The sequence below is a fragment of the Mastigoproctus giganteus genome, chromosome 9 (genome assembly GCF_048544385.1).
Source record: "Mastigoproctus giganteus isolate SK-2022 chromosome 9, ASM4854438v1, whole genome shotgun sequence".
In the NCBI taxonomy this organism is placed as follows: Eukaryota; Metazoa; Arthropoda; class Arachnida; order Uropygi; family Thelyphonidae; genus Mastigoproctus; species Mastigoproctus giganteus.
In genome coordinates, this window is record NC_143583.1 from 100,033,833 (window position 1) to 100,044,204 (window position 10,372).

The following is a 10,372-nucleotide window of genomic DNA, read 5'->3' on the forward strand; positions in this document are numbered from 1 at the left end:
CCTTTGCAAAATCCTGGAATAACTGAAATACACTCCTATTAGATAAGAACACGTCTTCCCGACCTAACTCATTTTCAGCAATGATTTCCCTGATTATTTCCCTGACATTATCATAAATTGTACACACATATAATATATGGTGCCAACTTTCAACCTCACCACAAAAACAGAGATCTGTATCCGAAAGTCCCAACTGAAATAATTTCGCTTTCATCGAGCCGTGACCTGTTACTAAAAATGATGTTTGTAAACTTGGTGTAAACCAGCTTCGAACTGTTCTGTCACTTAAAAAGGTAACATCAGGAATAAATTTCTTTGTCACTCGACCAGAAGATACAGTGTCCCATCTTGTTTGCCACAAGTTAACAATCTCGTTTAAACATCTTCTCTTCTCCCTCTTAATGTCAGAATTTATATCAACTTCTATACCAAGAAGTCTAGTAGATATTTTCTTCTTAATGCCATAGCACAGCCCTCGATAAGCCACGAACAAATCCAAGGGGACTGCCCCAGCTATCACTTGAAGTGCAGTCGTAGCTACAGTTCTACATACCCTTAATATACTGAGAAGCATTGTTCTTTGTAGTGAGTTTAATTTAGCCTGAAATCTAACAAGAGCCACTCTGTGAGACCAAACTCCCGCTGCATACGTAACCATAGGCAGAAACACCACCTTATAATATAAAAATAAAGTTTTATTGGACACACCCCAATCTCCTCTTGATACTCTTATAATATAACCGGCAAATTTCCTGATCTTGCTATGTAGATGTGTTATATGCGCATAATAAGACAACTTGTGATCAATAATGAGCCCCAAGTATTTAGTTTCAGAAACCATAGTCAGCTGTCTCCCATTTAATTTTATTTGCGGCGGTCGTCCCAAATCAAGTTTTGCTTTAAAAAGCATCATTTTGGTCTTTTGGGGGCTAATGGTAAGTTTAAATCCTTGTGCCCAGGTATTATATCATTTATTACACGGTTTGCATTTTGCTCCAAATCGTGTCGTGATCGACCTGCCACAATTAATGTGACATCATCAGCAAAAGCTATCACGTGACAATTTACTTGTGGTCGAACCAGCCAGTTCTGTAGCACCAAATTCCAAATGGAAGGACCTAATACAGAGCCCTAAGGGCAACCTCGCGTGATTTGTCTTTGAAGGAGAAAATGTTTAGACCTTACAGTCACATATCTCTCAGAAAAATAACTCCTGAACAGACTGTATAACTGCTTAGAACACTCAGCATGACACAGTTGAGAAAGAGCTGCCTCCCACCATACTGAGTCGAACGCACCTTCAAAATCTATATATATAGCAAGTTCATATTTTGAATCAGAGTTTGAAATGTATGTATGAAAGTCCAGAAGAGCATCCTCGCACGATTTCCCCATTGTAAAACCATACTGATTAGGTGTAATCATGTCATGGCGTTCTAACAATTCTTGTAAACGTATTGCCATTAACCTCTCTAACACTTTTCCCAGATTAGCCAACAAAGCAATTGGACGGTACGACTTAGGCTCAATTAAAGGTTTCCCAGGCTTCCTAATTAGCCTCAATAAAGCAATCTTCCATTTCAATGGAAACAGCCCTTCCTCTAAGCACTTATTATATAACAAAAGTAACATGTTAGGTATCAACTTAAAAAACCTCACTATAAATGCATTCTCAATCAAATCTATTCCTGGACATTTTGCAAAATTAAGTTTCTTTAACACCCCCCAGTTCATCTATTGTAAACGCCATGGTATTACCTCTAGCTACATAATACTGATTTTTTCTCCGCAGTTCGGATTGGCACTGTGAGTCTAAGATGGGATCGTCAACCGGGAACAGCCTAGTTAATATTGCATCTACTGAATCCTCCCAGCCAATAGTCTCAGTAGAATCCTCTTGAATTGTATTAAATACCTCCAAACTTCTCAGTTTATCTCTTGACAACTTATATAGCAAACCCCAGGAATCATTTCTCCCCGATTCTTTTACAAACAATCGCCAGGTTTCTCTCTTCCGAGTTGCCATGGTTCTCTTGTAATTATTCTTAAGAGATACGTAATTTTCATGCAATCTAACTACCTCAGAATGACCCCAGTTCCGATGCCGCTGGTACTGTCTCCTAGCTCGATATACAGCCCATTAGCTATAGGAAAAGCCTTCTTTCAGTTTATAATGCAAACATTACCTTAAAATAACAACTAGAGCATAAGCATCAATTTCAAAAGCATCAGTCAGTAGCGCCACCGTACATTTTCAAAGTAGGGTATCACAGCTGACTATTTATCCGAGTTTTACTGGTTGTTTTTGTAGGATTTTAGGCGCATCAACGACTTAGACCATATCGCCATTAGAATCCCATCAGTAGTGAGCTTGCTCAAAGCTAATGGGATTCGTCCTCTTACTCAGGTTCCACCTGAGAAATCGAGGAAAGAGTTGTAGAATAGATGTGCGGAAATATTCCTTTAGCCAGCGGGTGGTTGATTGCTGGAACAAAGTTCCAGCTGCCACCAAATAACAAGGATGTACAGTTAAAGTCTGCTAAGTAACAGCTGTAGGGAGCAGTGGAGAATTGGAACTTTTTATCCTCTGTCGATTTTTGGTTCCTGCTCATTTTTGACGATGGGAGGACCACATTGTGAAAAGAGCACGAATTCTTGGACCCATCCTGTCGGATATCTACAGTGTAGGCTGGTGATAGCAGTGTAATGGTGTGAAGAATGTTTTTCTGGTGAATATTGTGCATCTTGATGCAAATAATGCAATAATCAGATTCCACAGGTTATTTATTTTTTATTATTATATTAGGGTCACCCGTAACTGATTACATAAAGCCACATTTTGTGTCTGTAAATTCCTTGTGTTCTCTGGTCGATTTGTCTGTTTTGCTGGACGAAAAAAACCCCAGTTTCTGGGGGGGGGGGGAACCTTGCTATCTAAGCCTGAGACCGACTAAATCAGCCAAGGAGTGAAAAAAGCCCATTAAAATTCCTTGCGTCATCGATGGAATTGGAACCCGGGCCTTTACCATCTGATGTGGGGAGGACGGTGACGATACCACTGTGCTACCCGCTCAGACATTTTACAGGTTATCTGGATTTTTTTTTTCTGACTAGGCTCATCCCTTCATGTTGTAGTGTATTCATATGCGAATACAGACGTTCACAAAGTGCGGCCCGCGACCGTTTTCATGCTGTTTTATATAAATGTGATGGAAATCTTTATTCAGATGTTACTGAATCATAGGACTTGTGTACTAACTACAGTGCAAACAGGTTAATAAGAAATGCACAGGATTTTCACAAATATTTCCTGTAAACAGAATTTCGTGGTAAAAGGTTGATCGCCGATTTCAAGTATGAAGAAAAAACGGAGGGAACTGGGTATACAAGTTGGGACTAGTTCACAGAAAATGATTTGTTGACCCGGTAGGTACTGCAAAAATCAAACTATCACAGTCACCAAACAAGCTGTACCTGTAAACTCTTCTCTTCCAGACATTCTTTCATGCAAGGATGTAAAATGTAATGTGCAGTGTTCGATGTCTAACGGCCCCAGTGGTTTCTCCCATCTCCGCGTTGTGTACTCTGTTTGTACATTATTATTATTGTTGTTGCTCTTATATTATTTCTCCCTGATTGTGGGATTCCACTCCTTGACGGTACTGCTACCAAGTACATAGGGTGGTTGTAATGTCTGGTTTTACTGTCGGTCGAGGAAATCTCTGACTATCCTACAGGTGTTACGATTGCGACTTTCTGGAGTTCCTTGTAGGTGTTCTCTGGGAGACCTATTGTTGCTAGGCTGCTATGTAGAGTCTTTAGTACCATACCGGTGGTTGACACAATGATTCGGATGGTTCATACTTCTTCCATATGCCACATCTCTTTGATCTCATGTCTCAGGATCGTGTACTTCCTAATTTGTTCCTCATGGGTTTTCTGGACATTGCGAGTGTTGGGCGCCGCTATGTCAATCAGGTATGTAGCCTTTTCCATCTTGTCCACAAGTGGACAAGATGGAAAAGGGTTCGGGTCTCTAGTAGTGCCTGGGGTTCGTACTTTTAGTATGGTACACTTTCTTTGGTCAACTGGTATTTCCTCGCTAGCTTCTGATGTATTATCCTGGCTGTCTGGTCATGTTTATGAGTCTGGGTAATCACCTTGCACCCCGCAATGATGTGCTGGATCGTTTCTGATGCTAGGTCGCATCGTCAACATGTGTCATCTGATATTCTAGGCTCCTTTGCGATGTATTTTCTATAGTTTCTGGTGTTGAATACCTGGTCTTGGATGGCCAGCATGAATCCTTCAGTCTCGGGGAAGAGCGTCCGGCTTGTGAGCCATGCATTGGAAGCAATGTTATCGATGTGATCTTGAGTAAGGTCATTGTAGTGTCTGCCTTGGAGTGTCTTCTTTGCCCACCTTTCTAACTTCGTTTTTTTGTACCATCTGGGTGGGAGGGGTTTCCTCGCTTAGGTGGAGTGGGGTATACCATTTATCTATCTTCCTTACGGCTTGGTGGAGTGGTGCTGTGTTGTTCTCGAAGTAATCCTTCTGGTTAACTATCGCTGTTTGCTGTTGTTCTATCACGTCCCTTCCTACCTCTTTCCGAGCTTTTGTCAGTCTCTCCACTGCTGACTTCAGGTGGTGTTGCCGCCTCTTGGTCATCATTGTCCTTATCTTTTGCATGATATCTTGTAGGTCGGTGTTAGTCCAATCTATGACCCAGAATGTGTATGTTAGTACTTGAGTTGCATAGGTGTTTATGGCTTTAACTGTGTTCCCTCCGTTCAATTTTGCTTTCAGCCTGCATCATCCCTAGGTATTTATAGGTCTCTCCTTCTGTCATAGCTTCGATCTCTTTACCAGTCAGCAGCTGGTAGCTTATCCAACTAATTTTCCCTGGTGCAGTGTGTGGGTCTTGCATTTTTCTAGATCAAATTCCATCCTGATGTCCTTGCTGAATTCTTCGGTGATCCGGAGTAGTTGCTGGAGTTGCTTCTCGGTTGCACGTAGAGCTTGATGTCGTCTATGTACATCAGGTGGTTTTTTTTTTTTTTTTTTTTTTATATGAAAACCCCAAACATGAAAGGTATCAAAACCTATAGTACTTAGTACCGTGCATGGGTTGAAGGAGAAGTATGGGGGGAGGGGGATGCCGAAAACTTTGCTCTAGAGACTAAACATGGGTTTCACCACTTCAAGCCTCCAATATTCTGGGTGAGGGTGTACAGGGTCTTTCTTCCTTCTTTAAGGTTATATCCATACTTGCTGCCGTTGAGCATTGTGGACAGCGGGTTCAGTGCTTGACAGACCCATAGTGGGCTCAATCATCTCCCTGAAAGATTCCTCTTCTAATGGGGATTGGCCTGGTTGTGATGTTCTCGACCTTAATGGTGGTACTCCATTTCGCAATTGTTGCTCCTAGGAAGTTTGTCCCTATCGGATTGACCTTGCAGATCTTCAGGGTCTCTATTAGCCAGTTATGAGGTACGGAGTCGAGGGCCTTGCGGTAATCGATGTAGGCCGTGTATAGGTTGCGGTGCTTCTTGAAGGCTTGCTCCGTAACTGCGGCATCTATGGTTAAGTGCTCCTCCGCTTGCATCCTTTGTGTTGTTCGGCCATTATGTTCTGACTCTCTAAGTGGTCTGATATCTTCTTAGTTATGCAGCTGGTCAGGATCTTGTACATCGTTGGGAGGCATGTGATTGGCCTGTATTTCGCCGGATTTCTTGTATCTTCATCTTTAGGCTTCAGATATGTGACTCCTTCAGTGAAAAACTTCGGGATTGTCTTCAGGTGCCATATTATTCGAGTGAACTGCTCTGCTAGGTGCATGTGTGTGTGTGTGTGTGTGTGTGTGTGTGTGTGTGTGTGTGTGTGTGTGTGTGTGTGTGTGTGTGTGTGTGTGTGTGTGTGTGTGTGCAGGTTATTATTATTAGCTATATGGTGCAAGGAAGCCTGAGGCTTATGCTGCACCAGCCAAAAAAAAAAAAAATTGCCCAAGTTACCCTGATATCCAGTACAGGACTCTGGGTGTGCTAAGTCCATACTCACCAAATGTGAGCCCCCGGGACTATTACAGAACTCTGTGAAGCCCAGAGGTTTAAAAAATGTAATGTGTGTGTTAGTTGTGTAGTGTCGTGTTATGTTGTTCTTCTGATAATTTAGCCGTTGGGCCCCTAGCAGGCTCCCTGGTGTCCACACTTAACCCCGAGGGGGCAGGTCAGGCAGTAGAGGGATTGCTTAAATACTATGGCAGGCCCTGCCACCCAATTTCTGAAGATTTCAGTGGCAAGGGCCTAAAAAAATAAAATAAAATAAAAATGTAAAAACAAGTTAGAGTAGGGGGTAGAGTCTGAAGGAGGAGGTACAGGTAAAACATGGGGATGATAGAGGAAAACAGTCCCAACCTGGTCAGTGCGAACAAGCCCTACCAGGAGAAAAGAGGGTAGCAGGGAGGTCATTTGTATTGTATTGTATGTATACATATCAAGGGTGGCACCCAAACGAATGTCCATCTTCACCTATATACTCTGTATCATAAAAAAAAAAAAAAAAAACAGGCTACTTTTCCACCAGGGAGCAGGCACTCTCTGAATGCCTGATACCTTGTGCCCATCCCTAGGACATCAAGCGGCCTAGGTCTATGGCACTGTCAGTACAATTTGCACTAAAAATCCTTCACCCACAAGAGGTAGTGCAATACTGGTGTGTGTCAGCAATCCATTCCCTGGCTGCCCAAACCTAGAAGCCATCAGAAAAAAAAAAATAATAATAATAATTAAAAATAATAATAAATAAATAAATAAAAATAAATAAAATAAAATAATAATAAAATATTTTAAAAATAAATAAATAAATAAATAAATAAAAATATAAAAATGAAATGATAAATAAAAAAATAATAAAAATACAAAAATAAAATAATAGTAAAAATAAAATAAAATAAATAAATAACACAAAGATTTTTAATTAAATTAAAAAATAATAATAACAAAATAAAATGCAAATATAAATAAATTAATTAATTAAAGTAAAATAATATTCCAGCACTCAGTATCAGTCATCCATGACTAACATGGACCGCTAGAAAATTAAACAACAACAACAAAAAAAACTATTATCTATACAAACACTAATCTTCGATATTCTTGAAAAATATTCCTTGAATAATATTCTTTGGATTGAACATATGAATTTCAAAACCTTTATCAAAATTAGAAAATTTATCCCTTAATATATATCTGTATTCTTCATATAGTGGGCACTCGTATAGAACATGCTCCCAACTCTCTACCATTTTACATTCACAATATGGTTGAGACTCTAAACCAAATTGATATCACTTTTGTCTTAGAGAACCATGATCAGTTAATAGTAAAAGAGGTCTCGATGTTAGGATAAAAACCGCTTAAGTGTAAAGTGTAAAGTGTGTTTAGGGGGTTTTCCCCCATCTCCGCGTAGTTTACATTGTGAGTGAACCAGTTGACTGGAAAAGCCAGAGATTCAAAAAGTGTATGGCCTTTTGTATATGTGTGATGCCTTTGTACCGTTGTTCATCTGGTCATTTAGCCGCCAGACCCCTACTGAGGCCCGACGTTGTCCCACTTCGCCCCGTGGAGGCAGACCAGGTACTCAATAGTATATAATTCACTCTGGCAGGTCCTGCCACCTAATTTCCTGAGATTTCAGTGGCTAGGAACTAAAAAAAAAAAAAAAAAAAATCGCGTACGCGTCGCGGGGAGGGCTAGAAGTCCAAAATGTTGGGCAAAATTAATTTAGATTGGTGATTTTAGATTATCTGCGGCATGTTCACGTTGCTGTCAGATAGAGTGGGGTGAAGGCTGAAGACTGGGGGGCAGATAGACAGAAATATGGAGCCGAAAGGAAGGCAACTCCAGTTTACAGTGGGGCATGCCCATGCCCCACCAGAGGGAAGAATAGGGTGGCAGGGGGGAAAGGGGACAGCAAACTTTCCCCGCCCCGCTCTGCCAGGAATAGGTAAGACAGTGAGCCAAACAAGGGAGCTGGCTCAATTTGCCAATGTGGCCTGTGTGCATGAGTGGGAGCAAACCAGACCGTAGGGTGAGGTACACACCATCCAGAAAACGTTGAGGCCCAGCAGAGGCGATCCAATGTTGGTTTGGCTGAATAGGTTGTGCAAAATGTCACAGTTGGGAGTCATTCATGGGACTGTTGTCCCATCCGGTAGTCAATGTTTTGGGAAGTGGAGTTTTGTCACTTCTCATAAGAGTTCCAGTTTTGTCTTGCATGAAGGATCAAGCAGTGAAATCTGACATCTGGTTGGGGGTCTCTGAGAAGCTTTGTTTGACACATCTATTCGAAGTTTGCAGGCAGAGGAATGGTCAAGCGTCTAGCATACAGGTTCTGGGCAAACTTGGTGAATGCTATACATGAGGCTTCATCTTCCAGTAAGTAGTGTTCCCCGGTTTTTGGGATTAAGGCGCACTTGGATGATTAATTCAACACGAAGATCTTCATAAAATTCGCAGTCATACATCTGGTGTCCCCAGGTCTCCACAGAGCCACATGCACACATTGCATTGTTTTCGAGTCCGAGAAGGTGTAATTTGTGGCGGATCGCTCCATGTCCTCTTAGGAGATACGTTGCTGTACAATCCAGAGCAAAGCCATACCGGATACTGTGGGTATATTTGTTGTAGATCGGGGAGGAACCTCCGCGTGACTTCCCCTTTTGTGGAGGTCATCCAGCGCTGCTGCCATATTGATCGCAAATAGATCTGGAGTCTTTCCGATTTGCAGTTGGGTCTGTGGTGTGATCCTGGAAGGTAGTTGGATTTCCGCGTCTAAGCTGCTGTAACATGCCTAGAACTGAAAGGTTCTAGGCATGTTACAGCAGGTAATCACTTCAAGAATCAAGAGGGAGGGTCCCAGTGAGTACTTGTAGCGCATGAGTAGATACAGTGCGGCACGCTTTGGTGAGGGTTAATAAAATCGGTCGGTGAATGATGTTGAGTAGCCGACAATTTACCGTCGTAGAGGCCTTATGGTGCCAGACACCAGAAGCAATATACAATCGCAGGGATAATGGCTGCTTTGTAGAGTATTGCTAGGGTTCTTCTTTTCAGCCCCCAGTCGCGGCGGGTAATCCTGGCAAGCATGGCAGCGTAGTTTTTCATTTTCTTCTGGATGTATTTTAAGTGGGGTGTAAGTGATAAACTTCGGTCCAGGATCACTCCTAGGTACTTGAGTTCTGTGGGCCCAACTTGATCGTTCTGTTGTAGATTTTTATCTGCGGTGGGGTAGGAGTTATATATCCCTTTATTAGGATAGATTGGGTTTTGGTGGCAGAGATATTAAGGTGATGAGTTTCAGTCCACTCTCTTAGTGTAGAAAGTGCTGAGTTGGCAAGCGTTTCCAGTTGTGCTCTTGAATCAGCTGAGAGGATTAGGGAGATGTCATGTGCGTATGCGAGCGCTTGCACGCCCCCCCAATTCCAGGGAGAGGAACTCATCCAGCACGTAGTTCCATAGGAGGGGGACCCAGTACAGAGCTCTCAGGGCAGCCCCTGGGTACCTGGCGTTCAACCTTGCAGTAGGGAGCCTGCACTAGGATCTTCCTATTGTTCAGGTAGCTCTGAATGCATCCATATAGGTTGTTGGCAGGTTGGCAGCTCTTAGTCTTGCAAGGATGCTCTGCACCAGAGGGCATTGAACGCCCCTGCAAAGTCCACGGAGATGAGAAGAAGGTATTTTCGTTGGCAGTTTGACGCGGCATTCATGATATATTCTAGTGCATCCAGAGTGGATTTCCCCATTTTGAATCCGAATTGTTTGTCTGTTGTTAAATTTGCTGCGGTGTAATGTACTTCAAGCCTCTGTCTAAGAAGTTGTTCCAGGACCTTGCTGGGTACAGACAGAAGGGCTATAGGTCGGTAGGACTCCGGTATATGTGGCTGCTTTGATGAATTTTTTATTATTAATTTTATGCTGGCTACCTTCCAATCCGAGGGGAACCATCCCTGACGAAGACAGTGGTTAATATCAGTCTAATAGCAGTTCCAGGCATACTCGGACACCTTTTTTACCAGTTCCGGTTCAAGCATGTCCAGTCCTGCGGTTCTTTTGTCTTTTATTTTTTGTACGGCAGTTTGTAAATCTTCCAGAGTGAATGGTTGTTCCACTCGGGCCGATTGGTAGGTTTTGTTGGTGTGGCACAGCTGATGCTGTTGAGGTGTGTTGTCCTCTTCGATGGGTTTGAAGGTGGCATTGAGAATGTTATTGACGGTGTCGTGCCAGTTGTTGGTCATGGTGCCTTGTGGGGTGATGGTGGAGGGCGTAACCTCTCCCCTTGGTAATTTGTTTGTGGTTATCCTATATATGATGCT